The sequence below is a fragment of the Neofelis nebulosa genome, chromosome 8 (assembly GCF_028018385.1).
Source record: "Neofelis nebulosa isolate mNeoNeb1 chromosome 8, mNeoNeb1.pri, whole genome shotgun sequence".
Taxonomy (NCBI): Eukaryota; Metazoa; Chordata; class Mammalia; order Carnivora; family Felidae; genus Neofelis; species Neofelis nebulosa.
This window is the reverse complement of record NC_080789.1, coordinates 3,815,714-3,828,016: the sequence shown is the minus strand read 5'-3', so window position 1 is coordinate 3,828,016 and position 12,303 is coordinate 3,815,714. Positions and strand designations below refer to the sequence as shown.

At 57.5% G+C, this 12,303-nt stretch overlaps 2 long non-coding RNA genes across 3 annotated transcripts; one reads left to right on the top strand and one right to left on the bottom strand.

Annotated features, from left to right (window-relative positions):
• Positions 1–345: 345 nt before the first annotated feature.
• LOC131518697 (uncharacterized) lies at positions 346–4,243 on the bottom strand. Of its 2 annotated transcripts, none has more exons than XR_009265248.1 (2): positions 2,863–4,243; positions 346–1,615 (listed from the first exon to the last, which is right to left on the bottom strand). It is a non-coding gene; the product is annotated as an uncharacterized LOC131518697 (long non-coding RNA). The 2 variants fall into 2 exon arrangements; XR_009265249.1 differs by having other exon boundaries at positions 346–1,585.
• An 833-nt stretch (positions 4,244–5,076) lies between these two features.
• Positions 5,077–11,442, top strand: LOC131518696 (uncharacterized). Its single transcript, XR_009265247.1, has 2 exons — positions 5,077–5,629; positions 7,452–11,442. It is a non-coding gene; the product is annotated as an uncharacterized LOC131518696 (long non-coding RNA).
• The last annotated feature ends 861 nt before the right edge of the window (positions 11,443–12,303 follow it).

Below are 12,303 nucleotides of genomic sequence, written 5' to 3'. Positions count from 1 at the left end.
CAAGAGTTCAAGTTCAAGTTCAAGTGAGTTCAAGACCCCCATTGGATATAGAGATTACCTAAAATCTTAAAAAAAAAAAAAAAAAAAAAGAGTTCCTACTCTATGATCCCATTTATATTGAATAAAGGTAAAACGAATCTACAATGATATGAATCAGATCTGTGGTTGCCCGGGGCTTGGGGGGCAGGTCTGCCGACAAGTTGAGACCAGGGGACATTTTGTGGTAATGGAGTTTTCTCTCTTGACGGTGATGGTAGTGACATGGGCATATATACACTTGTCAGAGCTCACCGAATAGCATAAGTGGAAGAGATCTCACGGAATGGAAATTAGACCTCAATAAAGTTAATTTTAAAATTCTTGGTATTTATTTTCCAAATCCTATAGAGGTTACTATTTGGTGACACGAAATGCTTAGGACATATTGAACAAAACGGTTGTGAAATAACCTATAGTATAATCCTACACACATATATGCAGCACGTATACATGGCTGGCTTGGAAAACACCAGAAGGACTTCCGTCGAAATGTACCTAGTAATTATCTCGTGGGTAATTTTTGTTTTCTTGTTTGGGGCTTTCCCGTATTTCCAAATTTTCTGTAGCACGTGTTTTTCTTTTCATAAACGAATAAGAACAAACCTATCTCTTTTCCCTTTTTCCAGCGAGAGCAGGGCGGGGACATGGGGCTGGGTCCCAGGACGGATGGTGAGGACACCCCGGGCGGGGTCCAGCGAAGGGGAGCTCCCTGGGAGGTGATCGCGGACGATGAGGGTGTGAGGGGTGGGGCCCTCCCCTGTCCCCAGTCCTTTGGCCGGGGTTTCAGTGCTGGGTTATTCACTGGCATCGCTGATGGAGGGAGGAACGTTATCCTTGGCCCGGAAGCCAGACCCTTCCGTTTGGAGTGCGGGGACCCACGGCTCCTCTCCCGAATGCACCGGTCTCCTGTGCTGCCACGAGCACAGGTGGGGGTGGGGGTTCTGGTCTCTCTGCCGCCCAGGCCACTTGTTTCCCCACTGGAGGAAGTTGTCCTCGGTGAGAGTTGCGGGGACCGGGGTGGGGGTGGAGGTGGCAGACCCCTCAGCGGATCTCCTGCCCTCCGTGGCCCTGGGAGGCCGGGGCCGTTATTCACCGCCACCACTCTCTCCAACTTTGGGGAAACTGAGGCAGAAGTGATTCACTGAAGTCACCCAGGCGGCGGAGCTCAGACTTGACCCCACGCCTGGATTCTCACACGATTCAAGCTTCATTTCCCGGGAGCTTCTGGGCCCCAACTAGCTCATCGATGCGGGGTGGGTTTGGGGGTCCAGGGCTGAGTTTTCTCCCACGCGTGTTGTCTGCTCCGGGTTCTTGTGCGATTTCTAACGTGCGCACATTCGGTGGACCTGGCAGCTGAGCTTCGCAGCGGAACGTGAACTTCTCCGAGAACAGGGCTCTGCCTGCTCTTGGAGCCGCTGGGGCCCCGGCATCGCCCCGAACCTAAGGCCGCTTCCCTCCGGCCAGCTGGCCTCACAAAGGTTCCGAGGAGGAGGCCCGACCGACTCGGTTTCTCTTCCCTTCCTCACTGAGCAGATTCTGTAACAGACTGTAGAAATGGAAAAATAAAAGCCTGAAACTGTTAAAAACAAAAACAAAAAGTGAGTGTGTGTGTGTGTGTGTGTGTGTGTGTGTGTGTGTTTAAACCAAGTCACAAATGGGAAAGAAGAGACAACAGCAAGTTAAGGACACTTGGTGACGTAGCGTTTCCCGCTCAGGTCACGATCCCGTGGTTCATGGGTTCAAGCCCCGTGTCGGGCTCTGTGCTGACAGCACGGAACCTGCTTGGGATGCTCTCTCTCCCTCTCTCCGCCCTTTCCCCACTTGTGCACATGCACACGCACGTGCTCTCTCGCTCTCTCTCAAGATACATAGATTTTTTTTTAATTTTTTTTCAAGATACATAGATTTTTAAATAAGTAAATAAAATTCAGTTGATGAGGTAAAAGAAAAAAAGTTTAACAGATGTCATGTATTTATATGTCTATTTATAGAACTATAAAGAAATAAAACGTAAAGAGAGTGGCCAAAGTCTTTGGAGTCAACGGACCAGGATGGAAATTTTCTCCCTTTCTATCTTCCTTCCTTCCTTGTATGTTCCTTTTTTTTTTTTTTAATGTTTATTTTTGAAGGTGAGAGAGACAGAGTGTGAGCAGGGGAGGGGCAGAGAGAGTGGGAGACACAGAATCCAAAGCAGGCTCTGGGCTCTGAGCTTGAACCCAGGAGCCACAAGATCATGACCTGAGGTGAAGTCAGACGCTTAACTGACTGAGCCACCCAGGTGCCCCCCCTTTTTTTAAAAGTTTATTTATTTGTTTTGAGAGACATAGAGATAGCACAAGCAGGGGAGGGACAGAAAGAGAGGGAGAGAGAGGGAATCCCAAGCAGGCTCCTTGTTGCCAGCCCAGAGCCCAACTCGGGGCTCCAACTCATGAACCCATGAGATCATGAACTGAGAGGAAACCAAGAGTCAGACACATAACCGACCGAGCCACCCAGCCCCCCACCCCCGCCTTCACTTATGTTCTTTAAACTTTCTATAACACTTGTATTTTTTTAAGTATTCTCTACACCCAAAGTGGGGCTCGAACTTACAACCCCGAGGTCAGGAGTCGCATGCCCTACCGACCAAGCCAACTGTAGGCGCCCCTACAGTTGTATGACTTTTAAAATAAGATGAGATAAACTTATATGAAAAGTAGGTAAAATACATTATATTAAAATACATTATATATAAAATACATTATATTAAAAGCAGTCAGACTGTGCGTGAGCCTTCCCGTCAAACGGTAACTATGACAATCAAGGGTACTTTGGACTGAGTACCTGCTACGTGCCGGGTCCTCTGCGAACGTCTCCCATCACCCTGTCTCCTCAGGATGCCCTGCAGGAGGGACCGGTCGCCCCCAGCCCAGGGAGCTGAGCCCCTGAGACGGCAAATGCAGCAGAGCTGAGGGCTGAACGTGGACGCCTCCGACTCTCTTGGAACTATACTCCTTCCACAACAGCTTCCTGCGTCTTTAGGGAGCACGTTTTTCCTAAATACAATGGTCGTGGATGAAAACATTTTTATCTCGTTTACATAGAATCCGGGGTTATTTCTGTAAACGGAATTTAGTAAAAGAAATATAAAAGTCATAGTTTTTTGGTTTCGTTTTTGGATTTTCTGTTTCTTGGTTTACTTTATGACACAGTTAACCAATGTCCAAACTAAGGACCAATGTCCAAACTAAGCTACATAACTTTCTGGGCCCAGGGCCTCTTGTTCACAAAGGATTAAGACTTTCTTTCTTTTTTTTTTTTTTTTGGAAATTATTATTATTATCTTTTAATGTTTTATTTATTTTTGAGACAGAGAGAGACAGAGTATGAGCAGGGGAGGAGCAGAGAGAGAGGGAGACACAGAATCCGAAACAGGCTCCAGGCTCCGAGCCGTCAGCACAGAGCCCGACGCGGGGCTCGAACTCACAAACCGAGAGATCGTGACCTGAGCCGAAGTGAGACGCTTAACCGACTGAGCCACGCAGGCGCCCTAAGGATTGAGAAGTTTACGAGGAGGTCCACAGATCATTGATCGTGCAGCACCTGCACAGGCCACGTGCCCATCGAGCCTCCCCCGACAAGGTCTTGATAGGATTTTGGTGGAGCCACGATGACATCCGCTTTGGGGACAAACGGAGCACCAGTGACCGCGCATCAGAGAACAAATGGTTTCAAGCTTCGGGAAGAGGCGCAGTTCCCGAGACATTTTCCAGTCCTGAAAAGCCAAAGTGGCTGCAGCTGAGGAGAGGAGTCGCCAGGGAGGACACCACGGGACAGAGCAGGTAGGTCTCCTTCCCCACGCAAGGGTGGCGTCTCTGCACAAGGAGCTTTCACAGAAAGCAAGGGATCCCTACAGCATGTTCCTGTGAAATGTCACACCCTGACACGGAGCCTTGATAAAACTCCAGTTGCGTCGCCAGAGTGTGTGTGGCTGACCAGCCGAGGTCTAGGGGAGAAGTGAGAGAAAGCCAAGGCTCACACTTGCTCCGGTAAAAACACAGTAAGAGGGGCGCCTGGGGGGGCTCAGGCGGTTAAGCCTCCAACTTCCGCTCAGGTCATGATCTCGCAGTTCGTGGGTTCGAGCCCTGCATGGGGCTCTGTGCGGACAGCCTGCTTCGGATCCTGTGTCTCCCTCTCTCTCCGCCCCTCCCCTGCTCATGCTCTCCCTCTCCCTCCCTCTCTCTCTCTCTCTCTGTCTCTCAAAAATAAATACGCATTAAAAAAAAAAAACCTTAAAAACACAGCGAGAAACTCCATTCCACCCGCCGTGGCGAAGGATCTTAGGCTTCATTGGCAGGTGGATTTCCCTCCACCGCCTGCCCCCAGATGAGGCCCGTGGGCCCTGGGAACACACTGGAAGCCTATGTGTGTAAGTTGAGGAGGATTCACACAACCCACCCCGCTTCTCCCAGCGTTTCGGGCACTCTGGAGTAGCAGGCCTGGGACAGAGTAGTCTCTCCGTAAACAGTCTTACAAGGAAAGATGGACAGACACACGGATAAACAGAATAGCGCAGGGGCATCCCAAGGCTGATTGGTAGGTGGCTACTCTGTGCCCCCCAGCTCCTGTTCCAGGGCCCACAGGACCCCTGAAGGGACGGGGCTTGGGTGGTGCACAGGTTCCCAGACCTGGGGCCGCTCAGCTGCCTCCCCCAGCCCGGATGTGTCCCCAGGACGCTGCCCCGGGAAGGTTCCAAGCCAGGCGGAGCCAAGAGGGCAGAAAATGAAGAAGAGCAGCCCAGGGCTGCCAGGTGTGGTCAAGGCCTGGAGCACGAAACATGTGCCCGAAGGGCAGGAACGGGGTCCTGCGTTCACTGCAGATGCCGGCTGGGCCTCTCCGCGGTCCCCTCCTGGACACCAGGGCTCACCAGCTGTCCTTCCACTCTGAGGACAGAAACATAGGGTAGCTGGCCGCAGTGGCTGACTCAAGCCCTTTGCTGGGGGGACAAGACAGACAGGGACCCAGGGGCTGCTGCTGCCCCGGGGACTCGGTGTTAGTGTCACTTTCAGGAAGCGTATGTTGTGCTCTCTTCCCCACCCCCTCCGCCCCCCAATTTGCCCAAGACACTTGGGAGTGGGTTATAAAACACATAGGTGCCCCAGGAGGGTGCCCGAGCAAGGCTGAAGGAGACCCTCCAGGGGGGAGGGGTGGTTGTTTACCAATTAAGAAAGAAACAACCCCAAAAAGCTCTGGGCGGAATTTCAAATTGTCGGATTTCTAAGTAGCCAGCACCCCCCCCCCTCCCCACCTCCAGCGTATTTCTTTCTTTCCTCCCCTCTCCCGGCCTGCTTTCCCTCTTTGTTGCCAAGCTCAGACGTCGCTGCTGAAACCCAGCCCAGCGCCCGCGAAGCCCGGAAACTTCCAGCTCCGCGACCGGGGCGGAAAGTTGGGGTCGCAAGGCCAGGGTGACAGCGGCGCCCCAAGGGCCGGGCGCGGCGGGGACCCGGGGCGCCGCCCGTCGCGGCCTCGCTCTGCCCGGCCGCGCCGGGACCTCGGACAGTCCAGGGGCCGGACGTGAACTTGACCGCGCGGGGCTCCCCGGGACGACCCGGTAAGCGCGCCCGCTCCCCCGCCCTCGCCCCACCCCGTGCGCCGCGGCCGGCCGGGGTCCGAGCGCGCGGCCCGGGCTTCGGGGCTTCGGGGCTTCGGGGCTTCGGGGCTTCGGGGTGGGCGGCCCGGGGTGCAGGGGCCGGGTCTCGGGCCGGGAGGGGGCGCCGCGGCCGCCATGAGAGCGCACCGCCGAGCCCCGGCCCTCCAGCGCCCCGCGAAGTCTGCCCTCCCCGGCCTCCTCCCGAACAAAGCCTCGGAAGTTCGGGAGGGAATCTTCCCGACACGTTCCCTCCCAGGGGCTGCTGCGTCTGGGCGGCGGCCATCCAGGCTCTTAAAGGGGAAACAAGACCACTCGGGCTCTCTCCTCTGTTTCTTGCACGCCCCCCCCCCCACTTTGGCTGAGGGAAGCAGGGGGGGGGGGGCAGGGGGGTGCCACTGCACCTCTAAGGTGGTCACTCTCTCGGGCGGGTGCCTGCCCGGGGGGCTCCACGCTCGGATTAGGGCCTGCCAAGAAGAGGGACCCCCCAACAGTTCAGGGAGAACCTGCCCCATCTGGGCTGCAACAGGAGCGGTCCTGGGGGCTCTGGGGGGGGGACACTGCTCCCGACCCATCCCGCTTCCCCCAGCAGCTTCCCTGCGGCCATGCCGGGGGACCCTCCTGAGCAGGACGCACCCGGCCACAACGTCCCTGTCTGCTCTGCCTGGGGCGACTGTGCCAGGGCAGCGGGAATGCCAAGCCACCATGACACAACATGGCAGCCGTGGTCGGGGCCTGTGGAGGAGAGGGAGCCCCGGGCCTGTGGGACCTTGTCCGCGGGGAGCAAGGGTGGGGACACGGGTGCCTCCTTCACCCGCTTTCCTTTGCCCACAGGCCCAGGCCCAGCAGCCACTCGAGCCCATTTCTCCACACCTTTCCCCCTTTGCCTGAGACAGGCCTGTGAGTGTCCTGATCCCTGGAGGGGGGGCACCTACGGGATAGGGAAGCCCCCCCCCCCCACCGGGTTGCTGGCAGAACCTCGAAAGCTCCAGAGTTCTGCCTTGGGTCTGGGCCTGGATCTCTAAGATGCACTGAATGCCCCCCCCGACCGGAGTGGGGACTGCCTGCGTGGCCTTGCTCTAGACAGTGGCCAGGCTCCTGACCTTCTGGAGATCTCCATTCCCAGGGCTCCCGGAGCCCACAGTCCTCAGTGAGAGGCCCGCAGGGCAGTGGCTAGAGCACCCTTGCAGGAGCGAGGCCTGGGCCAGCTGGGGATTGGGCAGGTCACCACCCTCAGTGCCCCGGACATTCCAGTGGGGGCCTCCAAAGGGCAGCCTGCAGGGTTCAGGCAGGCCAGGTGGGGCCCAGTGGAGATTTTTCAGGGACCAAGGGAACAGAGAACAGATCCCAGGCCTGCCAGTGGCTGCCAAAAGGGTAAAGGCCTAGGGTTCCAGAGCTGCAGACTCTTTAGGAGAAGAAAATCCATACTTGTGCATGGAATGTCCAAACTTTGAAAAATATCACAGGACAGAAGAAATATATCCTTGGGTTGAACCCAGCCTGTGGACCCCCACTGTGCAACCCCTTGGACACATGAGCTGGTTAGTGGTAAAAGGAGGCAGATTGCCTAGTGACCCTAGTCCCAGCTCAAGCTCTGGCCAGGAAGCCCCATAGATCTGGGGAACAGGGAGGGGAAGTGGTCCACACTCCACTTGCCTCATGTCTCAGGGGAGTCGTGGCCTCCGCATAACTGAGTGCTCCAGACAACTGAGGCTGACGTTGCCCCTTTGGGCCCACGTTTGCTTAACTGAACTGATTTGAAGTTAAAAATCTCGCTTTGAATCAGGCAACAGGACTGCCCCGCCCCCACGTCCTCGGAGGAGCCTCCGTGCCCTCTCAGCCTGTGCCCACAGAGCTCGCTGTGTAGGACGCAGAAAGCGAATCTGAACTTGAACTTTCTTCCTGTCCCAAGCAGTACAGTCAACCTCCAGGTACGAAAACCTGGGCCTGTTGCTGCACAGAGGGCGGGCTGCAGAGAGGACGGGCTGTGCCTCCAGCCCGGGGGCCCTGGGAGACTGACCTCGTCTCCCGGCATCCTCAACTTCCTCACTCATAAAATGGGCTCAGTACTGGCTCTGACTCAGTGGGATCGTGGGGAGGATGGCGATACCCGCGTGCACACTCAGCGTGGTACCAGCACACAGTAGGCACTCAGTATGCGTTCACTGCTCTATCGGACCGCAGTCTGGGTAGACCCTGCCGCTGGCTCCCCTCACAAACCACCTGCTTCTGGGGCCGCTCAGGATTCTGTTTCGCCATTTCATGTCAACCCTCAATTGCTTGCCTCTCCCCGCTTCCTTTGTTTATTTTCTTCTCCTCAACGAAAGCATCGCTGAGCCTCCCCCCGTGTCGACAGCCCTGTGCTGAGCACTGGGGATCGAGAAGTGAGTCTGATACACAAGGTACCTTGAGAAGCTGCTGGAGGCTCTGTGCAGCTATGACACCGGGGTGAGGTTCTCTGGGCTAATTTCCCATCCAGAGAGGGTGTTTCCTGCACAGTGCTCCTGCTGGCAGCCCTGCAGTCTTTGTTGAATGCCTCCAGAGACGAGCAGCTCACCACTTCCCCGGTGGTGTGTCTGCGGAAGCCTCGTTGGTATCCCCGAAACTTGACTGTTCGGACCGGGTGTAGACAGGACTACAGCAGTGGCTCTGGGTCTGAGGCGCCTGGTTTTACAGGGGGGAGGGGGATACACACACCTGGTAAGAGGGTCCTAAAAAGTGGGTGAGGTGCTCGTCTTAGAAGGGACGGATGCGTGTTGTTATGAAACAGAGCCCCGTTTCCCGCTTTTGCCGGTAGCCTCTGTAGCAGGAAGACGACAGGGCTCTCTGAGCGGGACATTAACCAAACATAGTACAAAAAGCTGGTAACTGCACTAAGGAAGCCGGGGAGCCAAGTGGAGGCGTCCGGAGGCCTTGGGTCGCCCGCCGGGACTCTGGCTGCACAATCTGCAGAGCTCAGTGTGAGGGGAACGCATGCGGCCCTTGTTCAGAATGATCAAGAATTTCAAGATGGTGACAGCAGGGCATTAAACGAAGGGTGGGCCCTTCTGAGCACAGGGCCTTCCCTTTGTGACAGGTCACCAACCCGTGAGCCCGGCAGCACTCCTTGAACGCGCTCTTGCCGCGAGCGGAGGCCGGAGAGGACCCCCAGGCGGTCCCTCCAAGGAGCGTGACTCCTCTCCTGCATTGCCTCTTCCTTCCATCACTGATGTTACATGCTAATTTTAGAGCGTTTTGAATCCTCACCAAAGAAGAAAAATATTTTCAATCACCTGGAAAACCCCGCTCTCGGAAATAGCCAGTGGGAGCGCCTTCGGCAGCTTCCAACTTCCACAATTTGAAACAAAATTACCATTTTAGCTTCTTCGGGTAATATGTATCATTTTATCTCCTGCTTGTTTCACTAAATATTTTATCACTGCCCCATTCCCAAGTCAGAAGATCCCATTCTTGCAACGGTTGATTGTTAATGACTAATATTCCGTTGGATACATCTTTTTTAACAACCCTTGTTATTGGATGCCGGCTATTTCCCGTTCTCTCTGGTAGAAACAGCACTTTGAGGAATGCCTGTGTGCACATTTCTGCCGATTTCCTAGGAGAGCAAAGGCTCTTAGGTCCCAGAAGCCTCTTGGGGCGGGGGGGTGTCTCTGAAGTGCCTCCTTGGCCACGGTCTCCGGATGAGGACCCTGGGCCCAGGGAGCAGAGGCCCCGGCCCTAGAACCTCCTGCCTGGCCTATCGTGAGAAGGACAGATTAATGATAATGAGGCGGAAGATGGCCCCTTATCCCACCGAACTGTGGACCGGATTTCGGGGTCTGGGCTGCCTCGGTCACTAAGCCCGCCAGGCTGGGATGCAATAACATAAGGCTTAGCGGGGTGCCCTCTCTTGGGCAACACTCGAACATGGCGGCGTGGAAAAGCAGGAAGAAGGGGGGAGGAGGGGCGTGGGGAGGAAAAGCAGAAGCCGGGAGGTGAGGTGAGAGCCCCCTTAGGAGAGGAGGGCTCTGCGGGGCATTTGGTCACTTGGCCGAAGACTCCAGAGGGCGAGGATGAGGTCTGTCAACCGCAGCCCAGCATGGCCCGCCACCGATGCGCAGCGGACGTTGTGTGGCGTGGATACGGAGGCGGGCTGCACCCCCAGCCTCGCTCAGAGGCGTCTGGACGTGTGGGGGAGGAAGCGAGGTGGTGTGTGAGTGTCCTATCGCTGCCGTAACAAAGGTCACTGACATTGGCTCCACCAAGGCAAGCTCATTATTGTGGAGCTCATTATTGTGGAGGCTGGGAGTCCGCAATGACTCACGGGGCTAAAACCAAGGTGCTGGCAGGCCCGGTTCCTTCTGGAGCCCCCCCCCCCCCCCCCCCCCCGGGGAGAAACCTTGCCTCGGCCTTTTCTAGCCTCTAGAGGTGCCCACATTCCTTGGCTTCTGGCCCTTCCTCCATCTCCAGGGAGAGACTGCACCCCTCCTTCTCTGATCACCGTCGGGCCAGGGGCTCCATGTTCAAGGGTTTGTGTCATTCCATCGGACCCAACTGGATAATGCAGGATCCGGGCCCTTAACTCGTCCACCCGCCCAGTGGATTTGGACTCTTCTGGGTTTGCTCCTGGGCTGAGTAAGTTCCTGCCAGAGGCCCTGTTATTGGCTCCCCACTTGGCCTACCTCCAGGACAGAGGTTCTGGGAGTTCAGGCAGGTTCTCTGCTCAGCCAGGAGCTGCTTGGCCTCACCTAAACCCCACAGGGCAGGCATCGTGGGCGCTATTATCCCCATTTCACGGGTGGGCAAACTGAGACCCGGCGAGGCTGGATGATTTGCTTAAGGCCACACAGCTGGCGGGGGACAGAGCTGACCCTCAGTAATGGTGGATCCCAAACCCAGGGCCCCACGGGGCCTGCCACCTGCCCCTAGGAATACAGCCTTCCCTGGCTCTCCCTTAACCACAGCCCTTGATTCTTTCCAGAAGGGCGGCAGGCCTTCCTGCCCCTTTTCCAGAACAGGCCGGCTGTTCTCAGGGACAGAAAGGCCACAGGGCGGCCCTTGGCAGGGGGCTCGTGTGAGCGCGAAGGGATGTGGGAGCCTCACCAGGCGGCGGGGCCTCACCGCGGCTTGCGTGTTGGTAGGCGAAGGTGTGGATAGCAGAAGACACACTTGTCCCAACCTGGAGGGCTGCCGCCCTGCCAGGTCCTGCTCCCCGCTGAGGGCCTTTGGGACGTCTCTTAACACAGAACCAGCACAGCACGTTGACCTGACCAGTGCAGAGTTGCTCTGAATAAGGAAGTGAGGAAGAGAACGTTCCTGGCTCAGCATCTGAAGCTGGGCTGGCCCTCCATACACAAAGGCAGGCAAGGGCGTGCACCCCACGGCAGGGACTGTGCAGAGGGCACGGCCCGCCTTCCCTCCAAGCCACCCCCTGCGGCTGATCCCCCCACCCCCGGGGGCCTGAGCCTGGCACGGGAGGAGTTAAGCGGCTGCCGCGGGCACCTTGGCACACGGAGCTGCCCAGAATGTCCGGCTCCCCACCCCCACTGCTTTTCTTCCCTTTTTTTGCCTTTTTCCTTCTTAATTAATCATACGCTGCTGCCCAATTTAAATATGGAAATGCCCAGGCCTGGCGATGCAATTATTCCCCAGGCCAGGCGGGCTGTCCGGCCCTGGGCTGCGGGGAGCATCGTGGCATCGCCTCCTTTCTGGTGTGTGTGAAATTATGTGCACAAAAGGCGTCTCCTTAGATATCTGAGTGTGTGAACTAACTAAATAAATAAGGGCTTTTGTTTGTTTCCCGGCTCCTGCACATGACTGTTTTGACTAAAGCGCCCGTGTTGTCTGTGCCTTTATGGGGCTCCGGAGAGGGGCCGGGGGCGGGGGGCGGCCGCCGGGCATCTGGGCCTCTCCCTCCCCGGGCACCGCCGCGGCCCGCACCCCTCCCCGCACACACCCTCGCCGGAAAGTTCCCCTGCCCGGGCCGGGCTCCCAGGAGGCTGGCACGGTGCCAGGCTCGCCGCCGAGCGCGGGCAGCGGGGTGGGGCGAGCGGAGGCGGCGCCGAGGACGTGGCCGGGCGCCCCGGGCGCGAGCCGGACCGAGGCCCGGAAGGTGAGGGCACCCCCCCCCCCCGCCCCCGACACACACACTCCCACCCCCCGGGCGGGCGCAGGGTGGGCACGGGGCGGCGGTGGGGGTGGGGTGGGGGGGCGCCGATCGGGCCGGAGCTGGAGAGCGGGCGGTGGGGGGAGGGGAGGGCACAGAGCCGGGCAGTGCCAGGCGGCCGCCCGCCCTCCCTCCGGGCCGGGGCTCCGCGGGGAGGCCGCGCGTGCACGGGGGGCCAGGCAGGCCGTGGTGGTGGCCGGAGGAAGGCCGGCGGGGCGAGGCGGGGCCCGGGGCTGTCAAGGAGAAAAACATCCCAAGGCCTGCAATTTGCTGCCCTCAGCTTTTTTTTTTTTTTTTTTTTCCTCCTGCTTGGGAGGGGAGAAAAAAAAAAAAAAAAGCAGTGCTTCCTCTGGAGGCGGATGCAAAAAGGATGCAGAATTTTAACCATCTCCTGCACCCGGTCCTCCCTCAGCAGGGTGTCCAGGCCCAGGCCGGGCACGGCGGCATGGACCCAGGGCGGGTGGTGAGGGTGCCAGGTGCCTTTCTCTGCCAG